This window comes from Lemur catta, chromosome 8 (assembly GCF_020740605.2).
Source record: "Lemur catta isolate mLemCat1 chromosome 8, mLemCat1.pri, whole genome shotgun sequence".
Taxonomy (NCBI): Eukaryota; Metazoa; Chordata; class Mammalia; order Primates; family Lemuridae; genus Lemur; species Lemur catta.
Genome location: NC_059135.1, coordinates 57,978,310 through 57,991,080, shown reverse-complemented (window position 1 = coordinate 57,991,080; position 12,771 = coordinate 57,978,310).

The window sequence follows — 12,771 nt, the reverse complement described above, 5'->3', positions numbered from 1 at the left end:
GGACACGCTACCCCCAAAATACGGCACCTCAGCATATTGAATATTTCAAGCTGAAGGAATTTGAGATACAGCATGTGTAAGAAGAATGTTCTGATCTGATCCTGAAATAGGTCATAAGACCTGCATGTGAGGAGTGTCCCCCCTATACCCAAAGGAAAAGAGCATTCTTTATCTCCAAGACAAAGAGACACAGAGACACCAAGTTCCTACCTCCTCCTTGCACCACCACGGTTTACTACACTTAGTCATGACCAGTTCTCTAAAATGTTCTACTCTTCATCATACCAAGAATAAAAACACTGGAGTTTAACCAATTCTTTGGGTCTTTGTTTTCTTATGAAGTCCCCTGGGTCACATAAAATTTATAGTAAGTCAATTTATATACTTTTCTCTCGTTAATCTGTCTTTTTTAGCAGGGGCCTCAACCATGATCCTATGATGGGTAAAACAAAAAGATAGTTTTCCTTCCTTATATCGCACTATCTTTTACTTCCTCAAAGCAATAGTTTTGATATCTTCTATACCCAACATTACCAGGACTTGAAGAGCAAGAAGACAAATCAAATAATAATTAGTCAGGATCAGAAACTGTATAATAGAAATATCAGCTCTAGATATGTGAATAGCTATTGCAGTAAGAGAAAAGAAGCCTGCAGAGAATTGTTCACCACCTTAACACCCCCCTCCCTTGTAATCACTTTGAGAAGTACAAGATTCTGCAAAATAGAAAATGCTTACATGTCTAAAAAGGAAGTTGGTGTTCTGGACCACTGGCACTAGAGTAACAGATACAATTATCGCAGAGTGTCTTCTTCAGACACCCCCCCAATGCAACCCCTCCCTGTACTTCACAGGCACCCTCTGCATGTGTCTATATGATGATTCTGGGGTGTTTCACATTGTGTTATGATTTATTTGTTTGCCTTATTCATAATTACATAGCAATGTGTGTCCTCTATGGAGTGTATTTCAAAATACTTGTTGAAAGAGTAAATGAATGAATGAATTTTACCCCAAGAGAGAAAGATACTATGAATCATTAAATATGGTTATAATTTGTAAGTATATGGGAGTATGGTCATTCATATATAGACTCAATGTGATAAAATAGTTGAACATAAACACAGGCAAGCCCAGGTGAAATCCTGTATTGGACGCTTACAGGTTGTGTAACCTTGAAAAGTTGTTTAACCACTGTAAGCTTCAGTGTCCTACTCTTTAAAATAATAAAGTTAATAATAGCTACCTCCTTAGGCATATTGTGGGTATTACCTGGAATATTGCATAAAAATAACTTATCACACTACAGAGCACTCAAAATGGCACTATTTTTAAGGGCAATTTAAAACACATATTTAGTTTGCAAGCTATGGAAAGTGCATTCTCAGAAAAGTTCTATAAAATATATCTATAATTAGGGTGAACTATTTTAAAATATCTCTCTAACATGTTTCCAAGTTCTTTGAATTGACAAACAGCTGTAAGTTCATCAGATGGGAGAGGCAAATTGTACTCGCACACTCAGTGCCTGGTAGACATTCAGTGAATATCATATGAATGCAAATATGATTTCCCAGTTTTGACAACAAGGTGGCTGGGTATGGATTCTGCCTCACAAGCATAAATTTAAATGATATGCACTGCAAAACACTGTATCAAATAGAGTCTGCCATATCCATAGTTTTATGACCTGTCAACAGAATGATTTTTTAAATGACTGAGGCTTGAAGAGCATATGAGGAACTCACCTATCAACCTAAAATGACAATTAAAGCAAAATATGAATGGTTCTTTAGTCAGTTAATAAAAACAGGTGAGAAAATAGGCATTTCTCAGCTAACACTTCAAAGATAATGAAGGTGATTGTTCTTGATTTCCCTTTCCCCAGCCTCATTGCATCTCTTTAGATTTTTGTTTTTTCTTGCTTTTTTCTCATTCAGTCTAAAAATACCCATCTTAAACCATTATTACACATTTTCTCAATTCCCAATATAAACCAGTGAAATGTTGCTTAGAAATATTTACTATGCTTTTTTATTTACAGAAATAAAACTCATTGAGTGCACTGAAAGTACAGAAACAAGCATTGTCGATAGGCATGCAAGGCAGCTAATGACATTCTTGAAAAAGTAGTAGACTCATGAAAGAGCCCAGTGTTCCTAGTTATGCAGGGATACAGATACAATTATCTGTCCATATCCTCTTAACCTTCAGGAAGTCATTCATTCAATTATTCATTCATTTATTTACTTATTGATCTATCTATTATTTATTCTGTATTCCATAAAACAAAGACATGCTTCAGGTGTGCTTTTGACATAATTAATTATTCTTGCTTAGAATAGCATTTGATCCAAGGATTGTTCCCTGGGATGTCCTCGGATTGCAAAATCAGTATCTGCTTTACACAGATACTATTCTTCATTTACATGAAACAGAGGGGAGAAGCCTATGCATCTACTATACTGTTTTAAGTATACATGTGTAATAGCTTTGAGGCTACCCTTTGCCTCCATTTTTTCCAGAAGCATGCCTGTGCACGCATGCACACACACACACACACACACACACACACACACACAAAGTCCACTAAAAATAGATGATTTTTCATTACTTTTAGAAAAATATCAGAAATTCAGAATCCTTGCCTTTCTTTGCCCCCCTACAATCAAAACAGCTTGTGTAGTGTTATCAATTTCATGCACTTAGAAAGAGAACAATGAAGTTCCTTGCCAGAGTTGCTGGGTACCATTATGAAAAATGTTGCAATAGGAGGAAAAAACATTACATGAGTACCCAAGCTGATGTACTGATGAAAGAAGAAAATATTATACATCTTCTTCTTGGCCAGAGTGACACATTGTAGCTTGATATGTGTCTAGGATTTTTGGTGAATATATTGCAGGAGAGATTATTAAGAGTGAAAAAAATCTATGAAAACTGCTTTTCTTCTCTAAAAAGCATCAAATGTAATTTATCTGCTTTAAAAGCCCTTTAAAACAGTATTCTAGTTATGCTGTAACATAAAGAGAGTTTGCCATGAGAACCTATACTTTGCACCTAAAGATAACAAAAGATGGATTGGCATCAATTATATGTGTCTTCTCAGCTTACAAAGAGTAAATATTCTCACAAAATGCAACTGAAAATAGTCAATTTTAATAGTACACTAAAGTTTTAGTTTCTGAGACCATATGGTTTTATTTATATTTTCTATTATTTTTCATCTATAACTACAAATGTGTTTGAGGCAAGATTCTAGAATATTTGGGGATGCAGGTGAAGGATATTAAGTGTATTTTTATAATATAATATTTATATTTTGCAAAGTTGAAAGCACTCAATTTTTTATCTAGCATTTTGAAATCTAACCCATATGGACTTTTTTTTAGATTTCAGCATATTATGGAGGTACAAAAGTTTAGGTTATGTATATTGCCCATGCCCCCCCACCTCCTGAGTCAGAGCTTCAAGCGTGTCCATTCCCCAGACAATGTGCCTCGCGCTCATTATGTAAGTATACACCCATTCCCTCCCCCCCCCAACATCTGCCCGACACTCAATTGGTGTTATTCCCAAATGTGCACTTAGGTGATAATCAGGGAAACCAATTTGCTGGTGAGTACATGTGGTGCTTATTTTTCCATTCTTGGGATACTTCACTTAGTAGAATGGGTTCCAACTTTATCCAGGAGAACATAAGAGATTCTATATCACCATTATTTCTTATAGCTGAGTAATTATCCATGGTATACATACACCACATTTTACTAATCCACTGATGTTTTGATGGGCATTTGGGTTGTTTCCACATCTTTGCGATTGTGAATTGTGCTGCTATAAACATTCGGGTACAGATGTCTTTTTTATAGAATGTCTTTTGTTCTTTTGGGTAGATGCCCAGTAATGGGATTGCTGGATCAAATGGTAGTTCTGCTTTTAGCTGTTTGAGGTATCTCCATATAACTTTCCACAGAGACTGTAAATAAAATACCTAGGAATATATTTACTAAGGAGGTGAAAGACCTCTACAGAGAAAACTATGAAACACTGAGAAAGGAAATAGCAGAGGATGTAAACAGGTGGAAAACCATACCATGCTCATGGGTTGGCAGAATCAACATTGTTAAAATGTCTGTACTACCCAAAATGATCTACAGATTCAATGCAATCCCTATTAAAATATCCACATCATTTTCACAGATCTAGAAAAAATAATCTTATCCTTCTTATGGAACCAGAGAAGACACCGTATAGCAAAAGCAATCTTAAGCGAAAAAGAACAAATTGGGAGGCATCAATTTACCAGACTTCAAGGTATACTACAAGGCTATAGTAACTAAAACAGCATGGTACTGCCACAAGAACAGAGATATAGACCAATGGCTATATAAAACCATCCTCATATAGCTATCTAATCTTTAGCAAAGCAGACAAAAACATACACTGGGGAAAAGAATTCCTGTTCAATAAATGGTGCTGGGAAAATTGGATAGCCACATGTAGAAGACTAAAACAGGATCCATACCTCTCACCTCTCACAAAAATCAACTCACAGCAGATAACAGACTTAAACCTAAGGCATGAGACTATAAGAATTCTAGAAAAACATGTTGGAAAACTCTTATAAGACAATGGCTTAGGCAAAGAATTTGTGAAGAAGAACCCAAAGGCAATCACAGCAACAATAATAAATAAAAAAATAAATGGGACCTGATTAAATTAAAAAGCTTCTGCACAGGCAGGGAAACTATCATGAGAGCAAATAGACAATCTACACAATGGGAGAAAATATTTCCATGCTACACATCTGATAAAGGGCTGATAACAAAATCTATATAGAACTCAGGAAAATCAGCAAGAAAAAAATCAAACAACCCCATTAAAAACTGGGCAAAGGACATGAACAGAAACTTTTCAAAAGAAGACAGACTAATGGCTAACAGACATATGAAAAAATGCTCAACATCTCTAATCATCAGGGAAATGCAAATCAAAACCACAATGAGATATCACTTAACTCCAGTGAGAATGGCTTTTATCAAGAAGTCCCAAAACAGTAAACATTGGCATGGATGCAGAGAGATTGGAACACTCATACACTGCTGGTGGGACTGCAAACTAGTGAGTGGGATTAGAACCTTTTTATAGGAGGGCCTGTTAGCTGTGTCTCAGTTAGTCTGTACTCCCTTCAGATATCAGTAGAAGCCACTCACCTGTGCTTATGTTGGGGGGCTGGGGGTGGATGTGTCTATTTGCTCCTCTGTCCCATATTCATTTGTACCTGGTCACTGCCGCGTACCCACAGTGATTGTGAGGCTTCTCTCTTCAATCCTGCCCCCAATAGATCTCATTGCAACTCAGGGAACTTCTGTGGGAAATAGACGATGGGAATTTTATAGGGGTTTTAAAATGCCACACCAACCCAAACTCTACTTTTAAGAATAATGAAAGCTCAGCTATTTCCATTCTACCTACATCAGTGGTAGCTTACTTCTCCCACTGATATGCTAAAGCTGAAAGCCGTAGTGGTTGCTTCTCTCATAGCCAGAGCTTGTCAGCTTGTGACTTTTTTCATTTTAATTCTTTAGATTTTTTTCTAACCTTAGTTTTCAGATGAACTTAAAACAATACTATAATTTTGTACAATATTCATCTTGTTATTGTTAGGGTGTGTTCTTACAGTTTCCTGTATCCTAAGGGGAATCTGAAATAACACTGACATTTAATGTGAACACTTTCTTAAGTATTTTTCAAAAATACATTTTTTTTAAAAGAATGACTGCTCAAAAATCCATTCTTTAGATGTGTATTAATTTGCTTAACAAATTCTCAATTTGTAGGCATTTAGTTTAGGTTTTTGCCCTTATGAAAATGCTCAGTTTATATTTTTTAAATCAGTTAAATATTCATGTGTTGCTTAACCTCAATCCAAATTAATATATTAATATAAATTTAAATAGTGAGACACTACATTTATCTATCAGATTTGCAAAATATCCAAGTGTTTGACAGTACTCCCTTATACCAGTGGTAGAAGATTAAATTGGCAATAACTGCAATTTTGACCTTTACATAAAAATTTGGCAATACCTATCATATTTATTGAAGTCTTATACCCTTTCATAGGTCAAGAACACACATGTCTGAGGTTATTTATTGCATCATTTTTCTAATATAAGAATTCTGGAAGCAACCTAAACAACCATAAGTAGGAGACTAACTAAACGGAATATGATGTATCTGTTCAAAGAAATACCATGCAACCATTAAGAAAATTAACTAGATGTTCATGTACAGGTGGGATTACTTTGCAACACTGTTAATTTTAAAAAAATGTGGAGCATTGGGTATGTAATTGTCTCGTTTGTATAAAAATGATAAGTATTGTTTCATATATATACATATATGTGTTATATGCATACATAAACACATATATGTGCTTATATATACAGAGAACATTTCAAGATACATGAAAAACTTACAGCAATGAGATCCCTACATAAAGGGCTGAGTGTTTGAGTTAGAAGAAATATTCTATATTATGCATACTATCTTATGCTGCATAAAATGTTGAATATACATATAACTTTGAAAAAATATATACCTCTATTTCCTATACTTATTAATTGCATTTAGATTTAAGTATTTAATTAGCTTGAAATATATTTTAAAGTAAAGTCTAATGCCAGCTTTTGGAAAAAAAAATTCAGTTCTTTATTTGGGTTTCCAAAAGCCATTTGGGAAATTTCTTCCATTTTTTCACCTTTATTGAACACTGTTAATAGACTCAGAATGGTTCTTTTTCATTCCACTAAAATTAATGCTGATTTTTCTGCTACTTTCGCAGCATTTGAATTAATATAACTTTGTAAATCGTAATTTTTATTGGGGCTAGTGAGTCATGTTGGTTTATCAGATTTTTGTACCTCACTCTTTTTTTCTTTTTGTATTTATTCTTCATATAAAATTTAAAATTTAATGACCACCTAAAGTACTTTCTCTGACCACTTAAATTAAATTATTTTCTTCTCTTCCTCATACCACTCATTTCTTCTCCATCATAAACATATCTCATTTTATATAAATATATTTCTTTGTGTTTACTAGGGCCCAGGGATATTTCATTTATCCTGTAAACATTGTACCTAGTGCAGCATGTTATACACAGGTGCTCAATAAATATTTGGTAACTTTCTAAATGAAAGAATGCATGACTGTGTAATTGAACAAATTCATCAAACTCCAAAGAAAATCCAACTTGATTGTATTTGCCCTTCTCCACTCTTGGCATTTAATGTGTTAGAATGTATTTAAATCTATGATTGGAGCCCTGAATTATTATATCTTTAATATAACATAATAATGTTTATATACTAAAAATGTTTTATATTTCATATATATTTTTCAAAGATTTTTCTTAAATTTTACATTTAATTTTGTGACTGCATTTACAATATTTGTTTTACGTTCACATAATAAGCCTTTTCATATAATATATGTCCCATTCTCTTACTCTTAATTTTGAATTGTCTTTGGTAGGGTTGCAAGTATATTTTAGTTGTTTCCCCAGTAATCATATATTAATCATTTTCTTTATCTGAGAAATTTTTTACATATTGCAAAAGTATGTCTTTATATTCCTCATACATAAATAACAGAATCTTATCTATAAATAAAGTTCTTCATTTAAATCTATGTCCATCATAAAAACAAACACAACCAAAATACCTTATTCCACTGTATCATAGCACATAATATCTTAGTAAAGAATTCTGAGATCAGTTTGTCTTTTTTTTCCTTGTTCATTACTTTTCATCTTTAAAATTCAAAAATTTATAAGGGCATATCCAGGTCTCTTGATGGGCCTTTGGTTTTGTCATCAGAGATCTTTCTTCAGCTCAAAACCCTTTTCTTTTCTTTTAAATTTAATATTTATTTCTGTGCTATTTTACTCTCTTCCTCTGAAACAGTTATGTTTCTTTGATCATATCTCTTCCTTCATATTCATCATTTTATAGGCCATCATTTCATCTCTTTGATTTTGCTCCTTCATTATGGAAAAAATTTCTCAAATTTTCCACATTACATTGATTGAATTCAATTTCTTTATACGTGTTCTCTATTATCTCAAATGCCCTTTTAATTTTTGTGTTGAATTTTGCATTTTCTTGCAACCTATTTTAGTCTTCACGGTTTCTATTCTTGTATTTCATTCTATTCTCTTATTAATAGCTACTCCACTTTCATAGATGCTTCTCTTCCTCTTCTGAATCTCTTTGAGCACATCAAGAATATAACTTGTAATTTTCTCAGGTATTTCAGAATAAACTAACTCTGACAAGCCATGTGCTTCATCAGGTCAGTGTCCCCTTACCATCCTCTGGTGGTGCCTCTTTATGCATCTTGATTTATTTACTTTACTTGCATTGAGTTAAGACTGATTGAGGCCTGGAATTTCCTTCAAATATGGTGACTGTATTTTTCTTATTCTGACATCACTAAACACTTGGGTCTTATAATTTTTCCCAATTTTTTTTTTCTTTTACCTCTGAACTACACCTAAAATCTGTAACTATTGACATTGTGCAAATTTGCTGAATAGAAGTCACAAGTTCTACCCCATACCTTACAATCCTAACTGGAGTTTTCAGATACAATGTGCAAACTTCACTTTGTGTGGTGCAAAACATGAAATATTATAGAGTTCCACCATGCATTCGGAGTGTTTCCTATGCAGTATATCATTCCAAACTGTGACTTACATTGTTTGCTCCCATTGAGAACCACTATCGGGAATTCTGTATAAACCTCAGCATATCTGCTCTCACTCCTCTTCCTCTTCTTCTTCTTCATGTTCGTCACCTTCTTCATCCACACACGCACGCACTCACACACACACACACACACACACACAATTAGCAATTAATGCTATTTTGTAATTTTTTAACTATATTAATTGAAAGTTGGTAAGAAGCCTATCAGGAATCTCTAGTCCTTTGCCATTTTTTAACCAGAAAGCTCTCTAATTATACCTTACCTATTTTTTTCCAGACCAAATTTCACAGATTTTCTAAAGTTCGCTCATTCATTCCAGCCTTTGGTACAAGGGACATGTCTAATCCAAATTATATTTAAAGTTTAGAGCTGTTCCTTTAAACTCTGACATTACTAGTAAAGAATGTTTCTGTTTTTATTTTTTATACCAGTAGTCCGATCACTAGAAATCATCCTCAATGTGTATGCCAATAGTGAGTCAAGATGGTCCACATTTGGCTTATTAGTTGGGTGTTTATAGACTTTTATGTGCCCCAGACCATCCCAGTTTATGTTGTTGTGTTGCCATAGTTATTAATGGTGCATTGTTCATTCTCAAAAGTTCCCTGGCTTCCCTGATGAATTTGTCATGGTCACTGTACTTAAGACTATGACATATGATTTAAATATGAGTCATACATGCACAAAGACCTTATTCATACTTTATTAATAACATGATATAATTTTAATGGAATTGAAATTGAATATATGAAAATTATAGTTAATTAAATTCAGCTACAATTCAATTACTATGACCCTAATTCTGCTTGCATGACACCTGAATGGATCATGCCACCTACAGTGTTCAAAGTGGATTGCTAAACCCTAAACGATCAGTTAATATGTGATGTAGGCTAGCTAATAATGTAAAACTTTTATATTTATATGTTTGTTCTTTAATTCTAAAAACTGGATCAGTGGAGCCCATCTTTTAAGATGACTGAAATGTTGTTGTCCCAGATTTAAAGTTCCCACTCCTCCCTAAGAGTTCACCTTGCCACCATGCATAGGCGAGGCCTCGCTGAGTCTACCTCTTGCAGGCCTACATGATCCTTTAATCACAGAATTTATTATGGGGAAAAGGTGATTCCTCTCAAAGCATATCTCCCAGTGCACATAATAGTGATTGGGTGGAACTTTTAGGGTATACTCAGAACAAATAATATCCCAAATAATCCAAACCTAGAGAGTGAACAGAATTGAATCCAATCCCCACTTTTGCTGATTATTAACTTTTGTCTTTGGAGAAGTTACATTTCCTTATTCATCCTTGATTTCTTTTCTATAAAATGGTAAAAATATCAATATCTTGGGGTTTCTGAGAGAATAAAAGAAAATAAATGTAAATCTCCTAATTAAATCCCTGGCATAAACCCTATATAAAATGTATATGTCATTATTAAAGGAAAATTAAAGGAAAAAGAAAGATTCATTGCTTTTCTTGGAAACTGTTTATATTAATGAACAAGAAAATGAAAGTGAACCAAATGAATTCCTAAGTGATGTTGATCTTTTATGTCAAGAATAGTCTTCACCCCCGCCCCCCAAAATGGTAGCACCAGCAAAATCAGAAAAGGGAATAAAGTCAAAACGTCTGATAACCTAGTGCCGAAGCACGTAGAATTCTGAAATCCCCTATCCGGATAAACTTTATTTCAGGTTATCAAGAACACCTACAAATGTGGATTTATAAGTGAATCTAAACTCATACATCCCATTCAACCTCAGAAGGAAATCTTTAGCAATAGCGTGGCTTTATATGTGTTAGGGGGCTCTCTTCCCTTAAGTATTCTTTATTATAGACTTAGATAAGATATAGATTGCAAGTTGTGAAGAGAGCAACTATACTAGATCCCAAAAGCATGCTGTAATAATGGGGTGGCACTATTGTCATTCATTTAAGGCATAAACTGAACAAATATAAAAATGTAGACGTGGCTTGTGTAACATATTCAAAAAAGGCATAGATTTTAATGGGCCGTAGCTATGTGATGCAACAGTGTTGCAGTGCTGCCGAAAATCTAGTGGGTACTTTTTGATATTTAATACAAGATATCCAGAATGAAATTTTCCACCATTTATCTGTCTTCCAGATTATTAATCTTATCTTTTGCTGTCTCCCATCTGCTATTAAATCTTCCATTGATTTCTTAATTTCTGATACTGTATTTTTCAATTCCAGAATGTCCCTTTCATTGTTATTTTGTAATTTTAATCTTCTCATAAAATTCTCCATCTTTTCATATATTTGTATGTTATTTCTTGTATTTTCTTAAATATGCCAAATGTGATGATTTTAGAGTCCTTGTCTGCTAGTTCAAATATCTACAACACTTGCTTCCTTTCTGAATATTTCTGGTTATCAGTGACAATGTTCTGTCTCTTTGCATGAAAAGTCAATCATTGTGTATTCAAAACCAAAACTTCAGATGATGTTACCTTCACCTGAGAGGTCTGATATTTTCTCTGCTAGCCAGAGTGGAGGGCAGAGATGGGCTGACCACCTTAATTTAGAGTTTCATTGGCAATGCCTGAGATATATCCTTTTCTCCTCAGCACGGAGACTACAAGAATCTCTGCTTTACTTTTCTGAGGTCTTCAGCTTGGATATTTAGCCTCACACCCTGTAAAGCTTCCGAATTTGGCAAATATCTTGAGAGGGATATTGGCTGTGTTTGAATCTACTCAAGTCACCAATTTTATCACTCCAAGCCTGATCATGTGCCAAAAGCTTTGGTGGTTCATCTGTCTCCCATCTGCCAGGGCCAAGACTGAATTCTCAGATTCCAACTAAGCCAAAACTATCAAGCACCTCCAAGGACAAAGCAGTTGTTGCAAATTATTTTAGAGTTAATATCCTTTTCCATTTGAGGGCTTTCAACTGTCACCAGTCCTCTTCAAATATATTTGTCTGTTAAGTATCATGAAAATGTGGGCTATTTCACTTTACTTCTCTGTGTTTGAGCTTACTTACAGTTTTATCCTGCTAGCCTGTGAAATTTTGGAACTTCACAACCATCTTGGGGAGAAAACAGAATTTGAGGTCCCCTTTCTCTCAAGGTTTGTCACTCCAGTCCCATGGAACTGCCAAGGGTCCTGCTGTTTTTCTGTTCACCAGCAGCAGTGTTCTTCCTGACCAAGCCCAGATTCTCAGGCTCTGTCTGTATCCAGAATTGACAAAGACCCCCAGAAATATTCTCATATCTGTAAGGTTCTTGTCTTGCATTGTACACTTTCTGGGTCTTATTGGCTTGGCTGATCTCTGATGCCTTACATATGTTATCTTTGTAATTGGTCCAGTTTTTCTAATAGTCATCTGTGACAGCAGAAGAACTTATGTGGGTTTCAGCTGAGTACAAATTAGGTTTTAATAGGTAGAGGTATCTAGGCCCTGTAAACATTGAAGCATATTTATGGATTGGATAGGAGGTAAGATTTTTATTATAAGGAATCACTTCATGACTCTTTCAACCTTTAAACCTATCTATTTGTCTATCACCCATCCATCTAACTATTTATCCATCTATCTATCTTGCTTTCACAATAATTTCACAATAATTGATTAAATTGCTATTAAGTGAAGAATAAAATTCAGTGTCTGAAACCACTGAAATAATGAATGATCAGAATCAAGGTGCTGATTTTCTCATTGTCTTCATGACTAAAATGAATAAACCAAATTATATAACTAATTAATTTTATAACTGACTTTTTGCTTGAACGTAAGTTAATTTCTGTGTGCTCCTATAGATGTAACATTTATTGCTCTTAATCTAGTAACAATTATTTTAAAATGTTCCACCAAAGTTTCTTTTCCTAACCATTTTTTTCTTTTATTAACGTATAATCATTGGGTTTTTGTACTACTACATACATTTGAAAATTAATAATAAAAATGTGAAAGAATAATTTTAATGTTTGTATATTTAAATCAAATACATTTTGTTCCTGAAA